Source organism: Capsicum annuum, chromosome 6, assembly GCF_002878395.1.
Source record: "Capsicum annuum cultivar UCD-10X-F1 chromosome 6, UCD10Xv1.1, whole genome shotgun sequence".
Classification (NCBI taxonomy): Eukaryota; Viridiplantae; Streptophyta; class Magnoliopsida; order Solanales; family Solanaceae; genus Capsicum; species Capsicum annuum.
Window position 1 is genome coordinate 176,759,382 of NC_061116.1, and position 21,355 is coordinate 176,780,736.

Below are 21,355 nucleotides of genomic sequence, written 5' to 3' on the forward strand. Positions count from 1 at the left end.
ACCATCAGACTGCACACTACCAATTAACTCTAAAATATGAACCAAAGAATCTCTGAGCACTAAAGAAGAAATGAATCCTGGCAGAGCCTGGGCTGGTCCCAAGCCTTTCGATGGACGAGGCATAAGAATCTCTGGCTCAAGAGTAGGAATAAGGTCTGGTAAAGACCCTCTATCCTGCCCTCTAGCTGGGGACATATCTCAAGGTTTTCCATGACCTCTGGGTTATCTTTGAGCAATAATAAGATCCTTAGTTCTGGTATCAAAACCCCTGTGTCGTGTAGCGATAGCACATTTTCTATCCATCTGTGAAAGAGTAAGACCAAGAAATAATAAAAAACCCACTCAAACTCTTAGCATAAAATGAGTGAAAGAAGTGAGAACTCCTACAAATGTCCCGTATCCTTCTAAAAATAACAAATAGATGTCATTATTCTGATCTACATGACTCTACTAAATACTTGCTCTTGTGCCAACAATACTGTGTAGCCTAGGATCTGATACCAATTTATCTTGACCCAATTTATGAATCATGATGGCACCTACTCTATCCCACCAGTAAGTAAGCCTAATTGTAACACAAAGCTAAGGCAATGGGTTAACCTGATGGAGAATACTTATTAATGGCAAAGATCAACAATATAACATGCAAATAAATAAGGGAAATAAATAAACAAGGGATAATCAATAATTCAGAATCCACCCCAAGACTTGGTAGAGTCAGTACAAGAGCACCTAACAATAATATAACTCAAGTTCTGAAATATCTAATATTGTCTGTCTTATAACAAAAGACTAGATAATGATAAAATAGAGGGAAATAGGGCAACTCCAACTCTAAGAGCTCACCCTATCTCTGAAACTACCACGACACGATCATTGATCAACAATAGAAACTAGTACTCAGATCTGCACCAATAAGTACAAAAGTGTAGTATGAGTACCAAAACCATAGGTACTCAGTAGGCGTCATCGGCCGACTAAGCTTAACCATGATATAAGCATAATGAAATACAAGACAACATAAATAGGTGAAGGTAAAAAGGCAAACCTGGGGTACTCCAACCACCACTGGACATATATAATCCATGAATTAAAATAAAAACATAATGTACAGAGTCACACACATGTACCTATAACTACTAAATTGGCACCCATAAGCCAATAAGTGAGGAAAATTAAATAACCCATTGCAAACCATCATAAGCTTAGATTGTACAAACAAGATTGCATCAATCCTACCTTTATCTTTTACCAATACTTAAAATACAGTTGGAATCCATTCATTCTATGCCACACTATAATCATTTTCTCATTATTTCATCTTAGCCCAAAAACTCTATTATTAATATCTTACCCCAACGTCATCCTATCATTATATCATAGTATTTATTCATACTCAATATGATAAGTATAGTCGACATCATAATTATCATCAAAATTATTTGGGCTTGAACCGGTAGTCATATCATTGATTTCATAGCCCTTTTCCAAACTTAAACCGATAAATACATCATCATTATCTTAATCAATACCCAAACTTGAACCGATAATCGAATCATTAATCTCATAAATATTTATATCAATAAGTAATATCCAGTCTCAATAGGCAATCATGTCATTAATATCACAATATTATATCATCGACTTATTATCCTCACTATGATCTCTATTCTAATCAATATTATAATTGCTAACATAGGCAATATCATAGTTGGTATAACAATCCACGTATTAGGAAACATCCTTTTCATAACCAATAGCATAATCACTAGCTTAACCAATCGATAAGTAAGATCACTAGCAGAATTCGTAAGCATGGTCACTAGCTTAATTAATAGCATACTTGATAACATAACCCATGTTATAATTGTTATCATAGCTAATATTGTAATAAATTCCATAATAAACAACATGGTCCATGTTATAAGCATTAGCGTCATCATTATCATATTCAAGATGACAAATCAATACCGTACCCACCTCATCCTTATCACACTCATTATTCCACTAAGAACCAACTCCCAATATTCTATCATAATAAGCATTTTCAAAGCATATAACAAGTGTTTAAAAGTCAACAAGAACTAATATGAATCTTGGCCTATGATGGGTCAAGGGGCCCACTTTTATTCTTCAAAATTCCACTTTACGACAATTTCTACCCAAACTAGGCTAAGGTATCTAAATCCACTCTTAGATGTGAAAAAAATCCTTAATACGCCCTAAGATGTCGACTAAGCCATCATTATACCTAATATAGGAATTCTACCTAACACTTGAGCCACTAGATCTATTATGCATAATTTACAATTTCGAATAGCCTAAATGGTCCAATTATCCAAAGTCTTGAAATTTATCACATTGACACCTAAACACAATCCCAAATCCAGCATAATGTCATAAACATACTATGAATAATCTCAATCTAACAATCGGGTAAACCTAGCCTACCTGGACGCCGAACAAAGCTTAAATGATTCTCTAAATCACTGACTTTCTCTTTCTAAAAGCTTCTTAAAGATGCCATACTATTAAAATCACAATCTGCTCATTAATACAAGAATAACGATACCATATTACACCATTGTGCTTTGGGTCCAAAATTACACCAAAACCCCATATGGGTCTCGTTTACGAAAATCGTATTTCTAAAACTAAGCCAATATTCCAATAGGATTAATGAGTAATTACCCTAAAAATAGGTGAAATTAGATCTAAATTGGGGCTAAAATCAAGCCCCCAAATTATACGGGTTATGAACAAGAAATGGGGAAAATCTACCATGAAAAAAGGTGAATTGTTACCATAAATCAAAGGAAAATCATGTCAACAAGTGTTAGCCAAGCTCCCAAATCACCCACAAGATTTAATACCTAGATTTTACACTCTTTAAGGCTTAATTTTATATAAAATAGGTGATAAATGGGAAAAAATGGCTAAAAAATAAGGTATTTATACGCATCTCAGGTCCTCGGGTATTGCTATCCCGACCTGATTGTCGTTGTCATGATATTTACGAGTTGCTATGGTGAATCATGATTCCAAAAAAATGTACCACAATTGTGGTATATAAGTGGACTACCAAGGGAGTCGCAATCACGCCCCATTGGCTCACTAATAGCGATCTCATAAGTACAACTGACATAATTGGAAATTTCTAAGTCTCCACTAACCCCTCAAGATTCATTCAAAATCCTGTATATGCAAATAGACTATACTACCATATAAAACTCAATGTTATAGATACAATGGTGTAGTTGAAATTTCCATCTGAGGTCATTTTGACTAAAATTGGGTCCCATACCTAACTTTTTATTTTCTTAACTTCCGGTCAATAGGACAAAAAGAGCTTGGGTGTCTCGGTATCTAAACCAAAGGTCCTCCTAGTGTTAAATTGATATTTGGAGTTGTTGGAATATTCAAAATTTGCATAGAATATTGTTTGGCTGAAGTTCTTGCCCGATGGCCATTCGAAACCAACAAAGACTTCAAAATAGGGAATTGGCTCTAAAAACCAAACGAACTACCCAATAACCAAAATGTCAGTTTTAGCAAGTCATGAATGACTTGGGGAAGATATAGGAAATATATAATGGTGAAAATAAGTACAAATATGGAAAATGACCTGAATGGTCATTATAAGTCTGGACCTGAGGCCAAATATGTGCAGACAACATTGAAAGTAGAGTTTTGGTGACAGTGAGGTAGGCTGCCAGCTCATCCTATCTCTCTATTAAGTACTGTAAGAGCTCTCACTATACCCTAATAATACAAGTAGTTGTGCAGCGAGGGGACACAGTGGATGCCTCAGCCAGCTCAGAAGTAGAAGTCGAGGCTAAAGTAGAAGAAGTTGGGGCTCCCTCCTCATAGTAGAAACCTCAATATTAGCTCGGTGCTTATCATCTTAATATTATCACCTAAGTTAGGCCTCTTAAAATGCTCTTCTATAACTGAAGGTCCCTCAAAATAGATCAAAATCATAGTACAAGGTGGTTAAGCTTGTAGTGCAAGGATTGGGTTTGTCGGATACTTAATCAAACTAATGTATGTTGTGGTCGTTACCTCAATCCTAAGATCTAAATTAGGTATATCCAACACTCTAACTGCATCACATAACTTCTAGATAAGGTAAGGGACGGTCCAAATACACACTCATGAATCTCCAGTAGTAGCAGTGCCACAAAATCAATTTCATATCGAGAAAGCATGCCAACAAACAATGCAGATCTATCCTATGTTAAAATTTTATCCAAAGACGTCTGACTCAACCTAAATTGTACCACTATCCACCAAACTTTTTCTATAAAATACAGTACTGCATTATTTATCTCTCTCTTTTCCCTCAATCCAGGGGGCATCAATGCCCAAGTTTGATACTTGTGAGGCTATCCACCTTGCCAAGTTAAGATGCTACTTTTTGTAGTAAATATCTCTTATAATACATTTGTACTGCACTATTATTATCCTAAAATTAACCTCTGGAGTATATGACGGTGCCACATACTCTGGCCTAAATAGTACTCCACGGATGTCACCACAGAAATATCCACTCTGACCCCTCAAACTAGAGTATGCTCCAACTAGAGCTACTCTACTACTCTCCCTTCCATAGAGCAACCGAGTAGATCATGGAGAAATAGGAAGCATAAAATTCTTAAACTAAAGCTAGGATAGATGAGCCCCAGGGTCAAGTCATCCGCCCCAGATAATATTGATCAAAAAATGCCCGTAGATCTGGTGCCCCTGCTAACCTAGTCAAGTCTATCCTCCTATTAGTTATAATAACCCTCTGGGTACTGTCACTCTTATAAATATGTTGCATCCTCTCTACATACTATTTTGCGTTTATCTCACCTATAAAGACAATAAAGACGTGTGTAGTGTCAGATGTAGGAGAAGTTGATCGTGGACTAGGAGAATGATCATTTTGTTCAATTGGTTGTGTGTCCTATACTGAGGATTATAAAATCTGTTATGGCACCTGAGTTGTACCCGCCTCAGACTGTGGTAAAACTGTGTAACACCTCATATTTTTGGGCAAGAATCTAAACCATTATTCCTAAGTTTATAAACCCAAATATGATTATTTCAATGTAAATATAAGTTTCATGATTATTTACCTAGTTTGTAAAGTAATTTCAAGGTGAAAATGTTCATAGGAAACACTTAAAGAAAATTTGAGTTGAGCACTTTTGTTGTTGACTGAATTTTGGTATTCGATCTTACCAAAGTAATCTTTAAAAGTTTATAAATTCTAGAATATATGGAATTTTTGGTCTGAATACCAACCAAATTAAAGATAATTGAGTCCTCTTTCCAATGCCATCGATTTTGACTTAATCCGATACCGGAGCAAAAAGTAATGAGCATTTTCATAACGAACTACTGAGGGTGCATGATAAGGGCATGGCACGCCCTCTCTGCTCCAGAATAAGAGAGTGGCATACCCTGTACATTCTACATTAAGGTCATAATATGCCCCTATTCCTAGAGAAGTTAAAACTTGTGTTTCTCTTTAGTTTTTTAGGGCAAACTAGTCATTTACATCCTAAATCATCCTACAGCTAATAATAACATGGTTTCATCATCCCATAACCCTAAATACACAATTTCTCCCCTCCTAAATTCTCAAGAACACCAAATAAGGGTTCTTATCAAAAAATTCAACTTTCAAAGCTTCAAATTTAAGTTTCTTCTCAATGTTTTCACACCAATTTCCTCATCAAGGGTATGAAAATAAATTCAAGTACTCATATCAATTCCAAGATATGGTTCAAGCTTCAAAGTTAAGGTTTAAATCTTTTCACCAAATTTTATTCGTAAAAAGGCATGTATCTCTTTCCTAACTTGGTTTTATATAAAAACAAGTTTTTAATCATGGTTTATATGAATTTAATTGGGGGGTTTTAAATATGGGTTGAGGGTTTTGAATGATTACTACTTGGTTGGTTTTCCCATGGTTTTGGAATTATTATTCATGTTTTGTCTCATGGTTTGAACTACATTGTGCATGGGTATGGTGAATAGGAAGAGGGTCATGGAATTCCCCCAATTTTATGAAATTTGGTTTTGGAATGGGGTCATGGCATTCCCCTAATTTTGTAAAATTTGGTTTGGAATTGGTATTAACCTCAACCCTCTTTGTAAATTGGTTTTGAAATATGGATATATGCATAATTTAACCCACTTTGAAACTATTACATTGCATAATAGGTTAATGGGGAAATAATGGCTTTGAAAATGCTTTGGTGGTCATGTTTTGGTTTTAAATTGGATCTTGGGGGTCGGGGCATTCCCAAAAGTTGATGGATAATTGTAATGGAAAAAATCTATAAGCTTGCAAGCATAATTTGGTATGATAATACCAACGGTAATTGCCTTAATGGATGATTTCTTGATTTAATAGATGGGTTATGTACAAATATTTTTAATATGGGCTTAAAAGGGATTGTGTAGCTTACCGTGAAGGTAGATCTCCTGGGGAGACCAATAGTGGAAACCACATTTGCCAGCGTAGGGGTCCTGGTGACCGTGTGCATAGTTTGCACTTTGCATATATTTGTATCCTAGAATGGCTAGGGTCAATGCATTTCCTAGCCTTCCTTGAATACATATAGTTCGTGTGGCTATCGGTGCTGGGGTCCTTCTGGTGAAAGAGCCGGACCCATATAGCCCATGGGTATTTTAAGGACGGACAGAGCTACTCAGTCAAGGTTAATGATTTTAAATCGTATTCTTAAATCATGTACCCTATCCCTGCATCTTATGTATATGTATATACAAATGTATGTATGTGGTTTTGACTAATTTTTGGATATAGCATTATTTTATCCCTTCCATGAGTTACATGTTAGAGCTCACCCCCACTAAACATTCAAGGACACTACACCTTTTCATTATAGGGTTCGAAGATACTTTTATTATCCCTGTGCAATGTTAGGTTGTGTTGTGGATTGTTGAGTTGCTCTGAAGTGGTGAGCCTTCATCCTATGGAAGGCACTATCATTTCATAGTTCTTTTATTATTGATTTAGTACTTATGGATTATTTTTGGTCATGGTCGGGCATGTACCGACCTATTCAATATTTGGTTCTTAGAGGCTTTTGTGGACAAGTGTGGGATTGGATAATGTTTCAACACTTAGTTCCATTTGAGTTATCTATTCATTTATTATTACTAGTTAAATGGCTCTCACATTGTTATAATCAGTATTTTGTGTGCATGAGGTTGGGCGATGGGGATGGTCTCCGGTCCATGATGGACTTGAGATACCCGTCACGGCCAGGCCCTGGTTTTGGACATGACAAGCTTGGTATCAGAGAACGATTTAGGGTCGTTGGGTGTCCACAAATTCATGTCTAGCAGAGTGTTGATTATGGGTGTCTTATGCACCATACTTATAATCAGGAGGCTACACGGCATTTAGGAAATGTTTCCCATTGTTTCATACTCTAGATCGTACAATTGTGTTATCCATATAAAAGTTATCCAAATTTTTTCCTTGCTCTAATTTGTGGGCTATGTTTCATTAACAAGGTGAAAAGAGTGCAAAGGCTTAGCTTCCTAACAGTGTTGTCCTTTCCAAATAAGTTACAAAATGGCACAAGGACTTAAAAGAAGTCCATTAGTGCATCAAGGTGTATTGATTTAAGTGTATACCTCTATGTTCATGAATCGTGTTGTTCAGCCTAAGGTAATATATGTAATTTGTCCCCTTCAAGAACTCTATTACAGATGTCTCCCTTAAGGGGAAAGATTGGTATCTGGATATTGGGATAGTATTTCAATCCTAGAGGTAGTATAAATTGGGGTGTTATGACCTATGAGTTGTTAGAAGATCCCAAGGTTAGTGATATGAAGTTTATTTTAGAAGTCGGGGTGAGGTAACTTTTCAGTAAAACAGGATAGTTGTAACTACATGACCTTTAAGTGGGTGTTGGGGGTGGTATGCTCTTATGGTGTTGGTTAAGGTACACCAAAAATTAGCAAACTTATGGTAGTCAGTAAAAGAGTGTGATTAGTTATAATATTTGCATCTTTAGTTGAAATAAGAAAGGAGCCATAAGGACTAGATATTGTGGTAGTAAAATAAATTATAGGTTGTGAATGGAAGGATTGGTCGGCTAACAATTTATAAATTCATCGTTCACTTGGGGAGATCATAGAAAAAGAGGACTCGGTGGTATTTATAGAATCTTAAATATTATTGGGATGTATACATGGGTAAGTGATGTGATATGAGTAGGTGAATGTTCTATGGACCATAATGGGTTAGCTTATAAGATTAAAATTGACTATCCTTATTATGTAGCTATACCCATTGATATTTTTTTCTAGTAGTTATAAACTAGAATAGTATGTGAGAAGACGTGTAATGAATATTTAGGTGTAGAGTAACGTTGTGAAAAAGAATGTTCTTGTGGGCCGTAATTAAGTTAAATAAGGGTTTAGGTGGATTTCTCTATTTGATGGACTAGTAGCTTATGCGGGGTATTTCATTGGTGGTACGTGATTGTTGTTAGATACTAAGTTTGAACTTTAGATGTTGATTATGGTGATAAAAATGTTAGTTCGAGGATAGTGATGTAAGATTTGTGGAATTAAATTAGTAGAATTGATATAATATGTGAAAGAGCTTAGGTTGATGACTTATAAATTATTGGAGTGGGTAATTGTGATATATGCATGAGGTCTAGTGTTGAAGTAGAAACGGTGGATAAATCATTAGATGGATAAGAGCCTTAAGTTTTAAGAATGAAGTGTACTCAGTTTTGAGTTATGAGTGCCATATATACCTTGTTTATGTTCTTAAATTTCTTAGTATGGAGAAGTCTAGGGATTTTTTATATGGTGTTATGTAGAGCTAAATTAATGGAGAAATAGATAGCCTACGTGAACTCTTGGTATAGGCTTAAAATTTTGTTAAATTATGAGGTTATGATATTAGAGGTATAACACTAGTATTCTAAGGAGCTGAATATGGAGAGTTATGTGTTTAGAATCATGGATGTCTATGTCCATGAAAGAGTTAGTTATAAGGCAATGACTTGGGAAATTGGATGAAGTAAAGATTAGTATCATTGAAGAGGATATCCTAGAAAGAATTTAGTGTCTTCGTATTAAAGTCGTCGAGGGGAGTTTGGTGTTCTTGTAAATAGTGATACCTCTCACCCCATGGTGCATAGCGGCATGCTTATGAACTTAATGAGGGCATATATTTTCAAGATTAGGATAGTGACCATTGAGCTAAGAAGGATACAATGAAAATCTTGAATTTTCTCATGGTGGTGAGTTTCAGGGATGATTCATGATAAATCTATTCTCACTCTAGTAAATTCCTCCTATTTTAGGTTAAGAGGACATTCTACCCAACATCTTACGTACTCAAATGATGTTTATGCCTAAGTTCTGAGTTCTCTATACAGCCTATGTCCATGCTTCAACCCTCTAATTATGATCTAAGTGTTAAGATATATGAAGCCCTTCGTACCTATTGGGTGGTATCTTACATCACAGACCCCACCTTGAGTAGTGCAATAAATATATGTTATAATTGAATACAATCACTCCTATTTTCAAAACTCATAATCTAGTCCCTCGGTTACTCTCCTTGTGTCAAGATGATAGTGGTTATGAAAGCATTGTAATGTTTTAGATAAGAGAGTGGATCATCTTTACTGTAAAATTTTGGTGTGGCTACTCGAACTAAGGTTATAGATTAAGCGGGAAGAGTGAGATAAAACTTTTGTTGTGTGAAATAGTTAGGAGGGGAATATGTGGTAAAAATCTTTGTGAAAGTGATTAAAGTTGCTGGGTTTTTGGTGGGGAGATCTTTAAAGTGGGTATAGTAAAGTGATGCTTGAATGTTGTGATTGAAAAATACATAAACCATTATGTTATATGGCTAGTACTCTTGATTAAGACATGATTTGTTAGATTATAAAAATAATGCAGAATAGTATTCTTGGATGGTTGTAAGGTATAAAGCCCTACATCTTAAGTTAGCACCTTTTAACTACGGATTAGGATTTAATATGAAAGTACTGTATAGTTAGACTCAGGCTTGTAGTGATGTGTTTTGTGGGGAAATTTAAGATTGAAATGGTGAAATGTGATATTCATAGTTGAATTCATTGTTAAGAAATATTGCTATATTTGAGGGCAATTAGACGTATCATTGGAGGTGGAGAATGCTTATATTCTTATGTCCCACTGAATCTTATTTCATGTCCTATATCAATCGCAATCAAGCCAAGGATTCCTGGAATAATTCATGTCTTACATTTTTAGGATCATATTTAAATCAAGTCTTGTTATCTCATGAATCGAGGTTACATGATTTACTTGGTGATGCCATGAAAATTTTTTTCTTTTGATGCGTATATATGTTTGTTGACGAAGGCCTATCAATGTGAAGTTACATCCTTTATTCCGTACTTCTAAAGCTTTAAAAGGTTCCTACCCATCATTCGAGGACGAATAATTCCAAGGGAGAGATAATGTAACACTTCATATTTTTGGGAGGGAATTCAAACCATTATTACTACATGTATAAACCCAAATATAATTATTTCTATGTAAATATAAGTTTCATGATCATTTACCTAGTGCGTAAAGTGGTTTCAAGGTGAAAAATGTTCATAGAAAACACTTAGAGCAAAGTTGAGTTGAAATCTTTTGTTGTCGATTGAATTTTTGTATTCAACCCTACAAGGGTCAAATTTGAATGGGTATTACTTCTAGAATATTGAAATTTTTGGGATCAAGACCCCCCAAATTAAAGATAATTGAGTCCTCTTTCCAACGCCACTAATTTTGCCTTAATCTAATACCCAAGCAAAAAGCTATGAGCATTTTCGTGAGAAACCAATGAGGGTGCACGATAAGGGTGTGGCACACAAGGTGCGCAATAAGGGCATGGCATGCCCAATGTGCTCCACCAATAAAAGTGTGGTATTCCCTGTACACTCCATGTTAAGGGCATGGAATGCTCCTATTCGCAGAGACGCTAAAACCTGTGTTTCTCTTTAGTTTTTCAAGAGAAAACTAGTCTTTTATGTCCTAAATCATCCTATAACTAATAATAACATGATTTGATCATCCCATAACCCTAAATACACAATTTCTCCCCTCCCAAATTCTCAAGAACACCAAATAAGGGTTCTTCTCAAAAAATTCAACTTCCAAGGCTTCAAATTTAAGTTTCTTCTCAATGTTTTCTCACCTATTTCATCCTCAAGGGTATGGTAAATGAATTCAAGTGCTCATATCAATTCCAAGTGAGGTTTCAAGCTTTAAATTTAAGGATTCAATCTTTTCCACAAATTTCTTCTGTCAAAAAGACATTTATCTCTTCCCTGACATGGTTTTATATAATAGCATATGTTTAATCATGGTTTACGTGAATTTAATTGTCGGATTTGAATGATGGGTTGAGGGTTTTGAATTTTACTACTTGATTGGTTTTCCCATGATTTTGCAATTATTATGCATGCTTTGTCTCATGGTTTTTGAACTACATTATGCATGGGTATGGTGAATGGGAAGGGGGTTATGGCATTCCCCCAATTTTAAGAAATTTTATTTTGGAAGGGGGTTATGGCATTTCCCCAATTTTGTGAAATTTTATTTGGAATTGTTATTAACCTCAACCTGCTTTGTAAATTGGTTTTGAAACATAGATATATGCATAATTTTACCCACTTTAAAACTATTCCATTACATAAAAGTTTAATGGGATAAAAATGGTTTTGAAAAGGCCTTGGTGGCCATGTTTTGGTTTTAAATTGGAGCTTGGGGATCATGGCATTCCCCCAAGTTGATGGATAATTAGAATGAAAAAATTCTATAAGCTTGCAAGCATAATTTATTATGATAATACTAATGGTAATGGCCTTAATAGGAGATTCCTTAATTTAATAAATAGGTTTTGTGCAAATATTTTAATATGGGCTTAAAGGGGGTTGTGTAGCTTACCGTGAAGGTGGAGGTCCCGAGGGGACCAATACTAGAAACCACGTTTTCTGGAATGGGGGTCTTAGTGACCGTATGCACAGTTCACACTTTATATATATTAGTATCCAAGAATGGTTAGGGTCGAGTCATTCCCTAGCCTTCCTCGGATACCTCCGGTTCATATGGCTAACATGCACTGGGCCCTTTCGGTGTGGGGAGTTGGACCCATATAGATCCTTGGTGCCTTTAGGACAGACAGAGCTTCACAGTCCAAGTTAATGGTTTTAAATCTCATGTTTAAACCCTGTACCCTATCCCAGCATCTTAAGTATATGTACATACAAATATGTGCATGTGGTTTTAATTGATTTTTGGACATGGCATTATTTTATTCCTTCCTTGAGTTACATGTTAGTGCTCACCTAGCTAACCGCCCTAAGATGCTACATCCTTTCATGATGTAGGGTCCGAAGACACTTCTGTTATCCCTAAGCAGTGTTAGGTGGTGCAGTGGACTGTTAAGTTTTTGTGGAGTGGTGAGCCTCTATTCTTCAGAAGGCATTATCAATTCATTATTCTTTCATTATTAATTTAGTACTTATGGATTGTTATTTGTCATGGTCGGGGGCATGTCCCAACCTAATTCGGTATTTGGTTCTTAGAGGCTTTTGTGGACAATTGTGGGATTGGTTAATGTTTCAACTCTTAGTTCCGTTTGAGTTATCTATTCCTTTCTCATTTGTGTTTAAATGGCTTCCGAAATGTTACTATTAGTATTATATGCTCATGAGGTTAGGCGATGAGGATGGTCACTGGTCCCTGGTGGGCTTGAGATACTTGTCAAGGCTGAAATTCAAAAGGGGGTAAATTGAAATTTTCTTCTGTGAGTCGACTATTGACTCCTCATAGTCGACTTGCCTACAGATCATAACACTTCACAAATAGATTAAACATAGAACATTTAAGTGAGTAAATAACAAAACCTTATCCTTGTTCGGCACATCAATATAGTGCCTGCGTCCAGTCCCCTTGAATTCAAAGTTCCCTTAGATCATTGAAAGTTTGACTCGAGTACAATGATAGAACAAGTTCTGAAGACTTATTTTGCTCTTCAAATCTTATGAAATAGCTTCAGTTGATGTTACAAATTTGACTTGATCCTACTCTTTATATAACAATTATAAACTAAAGTTATAGAGCTTTGTAAGAATAAGAATGACACACTTTGAATTTTCACCTTGAAGTTGCGTGAAAAGTGTCTGTCTTCGATCCTCATCTCTTATAGTTTTCGACCTCTACTTTTCATAATGAAACCCAAGATATTTCTTATCAATCAAGGATGTATATTGATTCTTTGATTGAGGAATATAGCCGTATGATATGTCTGGAACATCCGCTGTCAATGACCCACATTCCTTTTCTATAGCTTTTGCGGACCTATTCCTGCAAAAAGATAAAATTAATTTCATTTCGATACCAAGTGGTCTTGGGTTATTTTAGGTTTGATGTGCTTTCTTTGGGCTTCCAAACCCACACACTTTTTGGCTTATGCCTTCAGTTGTAGGATCTGTGCCCTCTCTGTCCACAAGTAAAGAAGACGAGTCCTCGAGAGGAACAAGAGGTCTTAGCTAATTTAAACAATCCTAATAAGGAACTCAGATTCCTTTTAAAGGAGTTTGCTCCTACAAAACTATGGCTTGGGGAATTTTTAAGATTTTTCAATTTTGATTTTACGTCACCAAGCTCTTCAAGAAACAAGTCAATTTCAACTTCACATGCTTCAATTTCTATTTGCCAGTTTCGTCGTTCCTCTAAGAGTTTTTGCTTAAATGAAGCTTCATAACTTTTTTATCTTAAGCAAGCTTATTCTATTCATTTATGATTTTGTGAAGTTCATCGGTTAACATATCCAGATTACACTCAAGAGTATTACAGTTATGACAGTCATGTGATCTTACCTCACTAGGTTCACCCATCTCCATAAAGCATATATTGGCAATCTCTATTTCCTTTTCAGTTTCATCTTGATCATTCCAGGCTCCAAAATTTTAATTTTTTCTAGACTATCATCGTCTCAATTCTGGACAGTTTTGTTAGAAATGTCTAGGCCTTCCATAGTAGTAACAGAGATCATTATTTCTAGTGGAGTGATTGTTTTTGCCTCATTGGGATCTTTGCTTCTCTGTATCATGATCTTCCTTACCCCATGGTCAATGAGGTTATTTCTTCACTATTAGCACCTTCCAGATTATCTTCCTCTCCGGTTGGAGTAGTATTGAAGGCTTCTAGTTTCTTCTTTTCATCCTTATGAAACCTATTGATATAATTTTACTCATATGCAATAAGGTTACCTCGCAGTTCATCATATGTCATGTTATGAAGATCACCGTCTTCCACAATGGCAGTCTTGGTTTCCCAAGTTTTTGGGAGACTTCGAACCAACTTCTGGACTTGCAGGTTGTAAGGATAAAGCATCCCAAATGATTTTAGTTCACACACGATTTTACTGAATCTGGTGAACATTGTATCAATATCCTCATTTTCTTCCATTTTAAATAACACATTTTCATTGACAAGAGCAGCAATTTTTGACATCTTGACTTTGGTGGTTCCTCCATAGGTTACCTCCAGTTTGTCCCATATTTCTTTTGTTGTTTCACATGTTGAAATCGTGTCATATTCTTCTCCACTAACTGTACACAAAAGTAAACTATAGCACGTGTATTAGTTTGAATTACCTCTTACGGTTCTTTGATGACCTCGAAGCTTTCAAGGTCCTCTATGTCAGAACTTATAGGTTCTTTATCTTTGTCTTTTGACTTCTTCTTGATCCCTAGAATTGGTGTTGGACCTTTATTGATGACAACTCTGGCTTGGAAGTTATTTGATTAGTGAAAGATCCTGAACCTATTCTTCCAGTAAGAGTAATGTTGTCCATTAAAATATGGTGTTCTTGTGGAGGAGTAACCATCCTGAAGGAGAGCATCGGGAATCTGATAACTGGCCATTTGATCTTTGCTCTCATTCAGTTAAGAGATCTATTTGTGAAACCTGCTCTGATACCAATTGAAATTCAAGAGGGGGTGAATTGAAATTTTCTTCTGTGAGTCAGCTACTAACTCCTTATAGTCGACTTGCCTGCAGATCAGAACACTTCATAAACATATTAAACTTAGAATAGTAAAGTAAGTAAATAACAAAACATAAAGTAATAACACAAATATTTATCCTAGTTCGACATACTGATGTAGTGCCTACATCCAGTACCCTTGGGTTTCAAAGTTTCCTTAGATCGTTGAAAGTTTGGCTCGAGTACAATGATATGAAATATGTTCTGAAGACTTATTTTGTTCTTCAGACCTTGTGACACAGATTCAGTTGATATTACAAAGTTAACTCAATCCTACTCTTTATATAACAATTGTAAACTAAAGTTACAAAGCTTTATTAGCCTAAGAATGAGACACTTTGAATTTTCTCCTTGAAGTTACGTGGAAAGTGTCTGTCTATGGTTTTCATCTCTTATAGTCTTTGGCTGTCACTTTTCATAAGGAAACCCAAGTTTCTTCTCAATCAACGATGTAAATTGATTCTTTGATTGAGGAATATATTCGTATGATATGTCCATATATGGCTTTGGATCACGTCCATATTGGATATGTCCTTGATCTATTTTTCTTTTTGGTTTTGTAGAGATTGATTTCTTTCCAAATATGCTAGTGATCTATTCTTCTTGATTGATGTGGTCTGCCTTGATTTTTGGGCTTGTTATTCTTCTTCTATTTTTATGATATTTGATTTATCTGCTTACCATATTCTTGAATTATTTTTCCATTCCATTTTCCATGCCAAGATCTTCCATATCTACCAATATTTTGAAATGATTTTTCGTGACATTTGGAGCTGAGATTCTTATTCCATTTGTTCTTATTGTGATTAATTCTCCTTGTATACCATAGATGTCCTTCCATTCTTGATATCCTTCTATTTCTAAAGCCTGATTCTTTTATCTTTCCAATATTTGTAGCTACAAAGAGATACATTTAGTTTGTCATTATTAAAACATAAACTTAGGAGTCTAATAACGGCCAGCCCTGGTTTGGGTCATGACAAACTGATGCTGACTCACTCATCAAACCAACGCATCCTATGAGCCCTCCTCAGATTGAGACCTGTGCGCATCCTCCTCCTCTAACCAAACACTATCCTGGACTAAACCTCATCTCTAGACTCGACCTATGAATCTACCTTATCCTCTGAACCATCCTTGGAAGCAGCCTCTCTTTCCTCAAACTGGAGAGAGTATGGTGATGAGGTCTATGATTTTTTCATCCTCATCCTGCAAACAGTTCTAAGAAAGGTCGTCTGGGCCTAGGCCTGTGCTAGTACAGGTTGAGTTCCCAGCTAACTCTGTGTTGCGGTAGGCTGGGTACCTAAGGCGGCCACAACTGCTGCAGTTGCAGCCTATCTCTAAGAGTGACCCTAGTCTAACATGGGTCCAAAGGTCTGTCCGAGCTCACCAGATACTCTCTACTAAGCCACTGGCCTTATGGGACTCGTTTCGTAGCCTAGACTGAACTCTTTTCTTCAACATTTCTTTCGATGCCATGGTACTAAAAAGAGTAGTTTTTAGTACTTGAAACCGAAGAAAGAAATTAAAACTTTGAAAAAAAATTAGAATACTAGGGGTAGGGCACTTATGACCCCACTTACAGCTCATAAGTGCCACTTATGGGGTCGTAGGTACCCTCGTAAGTGTTAGGCAAATCCCTAAAAATTTAGGACTTTCGGTCTGACACCTACGAGGTCACTTAAAGACCGTAAGTGCTACTTACGAGGCTCGTAAGTACCATCGTAGGTACCCTCCTGAGGGTACTTCAAATTTTTCCCAAAATTTTATCCCACACAGTTTATTTTGCAATTTTAAGTCCAATTTCGCACACAACAACATGTATCAAGCTCAACATCATAGGTATTTCACAAAAAAATTGGGTTTTCATCTACTTTGACAACTTCTACTTTCGTATAAGGTATAATTATAGATTTCCCATTCAAAAACAATGTAATATTTTCATATTTTACCCATTCTAGGCCCCTACTATCAAAATTCATGAGTTTCATTCAATTATCAAGATTATTCTAAGTACCAACTCAAATTCTTTGCTAATATCACAATTTATAACCAATAGGAACCAAGATATTACCTTAGTAGCAAGTGATGGAAGTAGAAAGTTAAACAAGATTGATGCAACTCTATCTTTGACTTTTTGTGCATTCAAGTGACTAGACAATGAGAGATTTTAGCCTTTTATTAAATTAACAAGGAGGTGGAAGGTTTGAATTTAAAAGGGAAGTTACAAAATTTGAGAAAAGTGGGGAAAAGTATAAGGTTTTGGGGTTTTAAAGACGTTGGTATGCTAGATCAAGTCGGATCCACTTGGATTCGACCCAGATTTCAAAATTTGGACCCCAAAATCTATGGCCACTTACGACCCCTAAGTGGTCCATGGTAAGTAGAATAAAACTTTAATACCCCTCTGAAGTTTAATCCTGATTACAACGACATAAAACTTTAATACCCCTCTGAAGTTTAATCCTGATTACAACGACCCTACTTACAAGATCGTAAGTAGTACATACTATTCCCATAAGTGGGTTTGTAAGTAAAAGTTCAACGACCCTAAAATTCTCAAATTTTCACTCTGACATCTACTACATCACTTACCTAGCGTAAGTGGGACTTATAACCCCCATAAGTGGGCCTTTAAGTCCCTTTACCTAGAATTCTTTTAGTTTTGCAAGTTTTACTATGTTCTAGGTATTTCCTCATGCTTTACACCTACAAAAATAAAATCAAAGTGAACACTAAAATATTAATTTGCCTCCCAACTAGTGCTTGATTTAACATCGTGGCGTGATGTGGCTATGTTGGTTACTAATATTTCACCAGCAAGCCTAAGTTGCCTCCCATGAAGGGCCTGATTTAATGCTACGACACGACTCGGTTGCCTTGGCTACTTAAACTTCATCAAGGCTTACATCAACACACACTTTCACTTAAACAGTATTGTCTAAATAGTGCTTGACACGCTGCCTGTTCACTTTGAAAGGGGTTTTACCACCGTGATTCAGCTCAACAACACCATGCAGGAACACTCTAACCACAGTGAATGGTCCATGTTATCTAGACTTCAACTTGATAGGAAACAATAAAAGTCTTGAATTATATAACAAGACTATGTCACCCATCTTGAACTCCTTTTTCTCGATCTTTTTATCATGATACAACTTCATCTTTTGTTTGTATAGATCTGAACTCTCATAATCCCAGAGCTAGAATCACCCAACTCATTCACCTTGCTCATCCTCAAGTTTGTTTCATTACTCCTATCAAAATTGAGCTTTTTCAATGCCAATAATACCTTGTTCTCAAGTTCAATCGGCAAGTGGCATGTCTTATCATACACAAGTTGATATGGAGAGGAACCTATGGGAGTCTTGAATATTGTCTGGTAAGCCCAAAGAGAATCATCTAACTTTCTTGACCAATTAGTCCTGTTGGAATTCACAGTTTTTGCCAATATGGACTTGATCTCATGAGTGGATACCTTAACCTGCCCACTAATTTGCAGATAGTAAGTTGTTGCCACCTCATTCTTCACACATATTTTTTTAGCAGGGCCTTAAAAATATTATTACAGAAATAGGACCCACCATCACTAACAATCGCACGTGGAAGTGCTAAATTGAGAAAATATATTTTTAAGAACAAGGTGACACTTCGACCCTCGTTGTTTAAAAGTGAAACCGCCTTCACCCACTTTAGAAAATAGTCAACCACCACTAGAACATACTTTATCCTATAAGAGCTCACAAATGGACCCATGAAATCAATTTCCCATACATAAAACAACTATAACTCTAAGATAGGTGTCATGGGGAGTTCATGTTTCCACAAAATATTACCTTGTGGCTGACATTAATCAGAGGCTTGAGATAACTCAACAGCATCCTTGAAGATAGTCGGCCAATAATACCCAAACTATAGAATTTTGCAGGCTATGTGGGTACCACTATGATGACCCTCAACTGGAGATAAATGACAAGCCTAAAGAATTATCATCATCTCCAGCTCAAGAATAAATCTTTCCATAACTCCATCCGTACAAACCTAAAAAGATAAGGCTCATCCAAAAAAAAATTCCTCACCTCATCCATAAGTAGCTTGTGTTGCTGGAATGATAAATCTCGGGACAAGATCACTTGCCAAAAAGTTGGCAACATCCACAAACCAGGGGATTAAATCTTGAGATGCTACCAAGACTCGCTCATTTGGAAAAGTATCATCCATATCAAGATCATCTCCTAATTATAGCATTGCCTCCTCCTCGAGGTGGTACAAGTGATCTACAACCTAGTTTTCAGTGTCTTTCCAGTCTTTCACCTAAAAGTCTAATTCTTGCAATAAGAGGAACAAATGAATCAACCTCTGCTTAGCACCTTTTTTGATATAAGATACCTCAATGTTGTATGATTAATATGAACTATGACTTTAGTCCTTATCAAATAGGATCAAAATTACTCAAAAATAAAAACCACCATAAGTAACTCCTACTTAGTGACTATATAATTCTTATATGCGGGGTTTAATGCTTTCCTGGCATAGTAAATTGGGTGAAGGATCTTCTCACATCTTTGGCATAAGATAGATCCAAAGTCCACCCACTAGCATCGTATATCAACTCAAAGGGTAAGGACCAATGAGGACATACAATAATGGGAGCCGAGATCAACCGCTCTTTGAGGCACTAATGGCCTTGAGACACGTATCAACAAATAAAAATTTCACCTCTTTCTCTAACAGTTTCCAAAGAGGATTAGCAATTTTAGTAAAGTCCTTGATGAACCTCCTATAAAACCCAATATGACCCAAGAAGCTTTGGATACCCTTAATTCAAATTGAAGAAGGCAATTTCTCAATTATCTATACCATTGCCTTATCAACCTCAACACCGCTTTTCAAGTTCTTATGTGTGAAAATAATCCTTTTAAAACCATAAAATTGCACTTGTTCAAAATTAACACCAGATTGCACTCCTCACATCCCTGAAGTATGTTGGCCAAATGGGCTAGATAATCATCAAATGAGTCCCTAATGAATAAAAGTCATCCATAAAACCTTTATCGAGTCCTCCATCATATCAAAAATATCAACATTATTTACCGCTGAAAGGTGGCCAAAGCATTGTACAGTCCAAATGACATCCTCTTAAATGCAAAATGCCATATGGCAAGGAAAAGTAGTCTTCAAGAGAAAGAGAAATTTGATTGTATCTCGAATATCTATCAAGAAAACAATACCAACCCTTGCCTATAAGTTTGTCTAGCATCTGATCCATAAGGCATAGTAAAATGGTCCTTTTGAGTCCAAATGTTCAACTTTCTGTAGTCCATGCATACTCTCCATCCAGTAACCGATCTCATGGGTACTAACTCACTTTCTTGTTTGGGACCACATTGTTTCCACCTTTTTTTGGTACAAATTAAATCAGGCTAACCCACTTGTTTTCTGCAATAGGGTATTCACCCCAACATCTAACCACTTTATGATCTCTTTCTTCACTACCTCCTTCATAGGAGGGTTCAACTGTCACTGGTGCTCGATATTTGGTATATAATCTAGTATAAGCTAAATTTTATGAATACAAATCTTGAGTAGAATCCCTATAATGTTTGCAATAGTCCATCCGATAGCTTTTTTGAATCTCTATAATACTGATACAAATGTCTCAACCTATATCTCTAATAAATCAACAACAATAATGACCAGCATGGTGTAGCAAACCCCCGAGAATTCATATCGCAAGTGAGATGGGAGGGCTTTCAATTCCAAGACTGGTGGCTTTTCAATAAATGGACAAGCTGGGGAAGTCTCTCAATTCTTCGAGTTAAGATCTAACTTCTTCGGAGCATAAAAATAAGAACCTCTACCATAGAGTGCCCTCTCTATTTCATCGTACTCCTTAATACCCTCGCTATCAAAGTTCATGATAACCGCTGCTAGTGTCTCAACCTCAAGTCTCTTCTCAATAGGCACAGTTAATGCATCATCATCAACAGCATCGATCACGAACATCACTCTCATATTCTTCAACTGCGGCATAGATTAAAACACATTAAAATTCATATATTCATCATTGAGTCTGTCCTTCATTTGCCCCATCTCCATATCGACCAATGCCCTACCCATAGCTAGGAAAGGTCTTTCCAACATAATAGAAACATAAAAATCCACCTCATAATAAAGGATCACAAAATTATCTAGAAATATGAAGGACGCCGACTTCACAACCACATCACAGAGAATAACAACCGACTTCTTCATAGTGTGTTCAGTCAT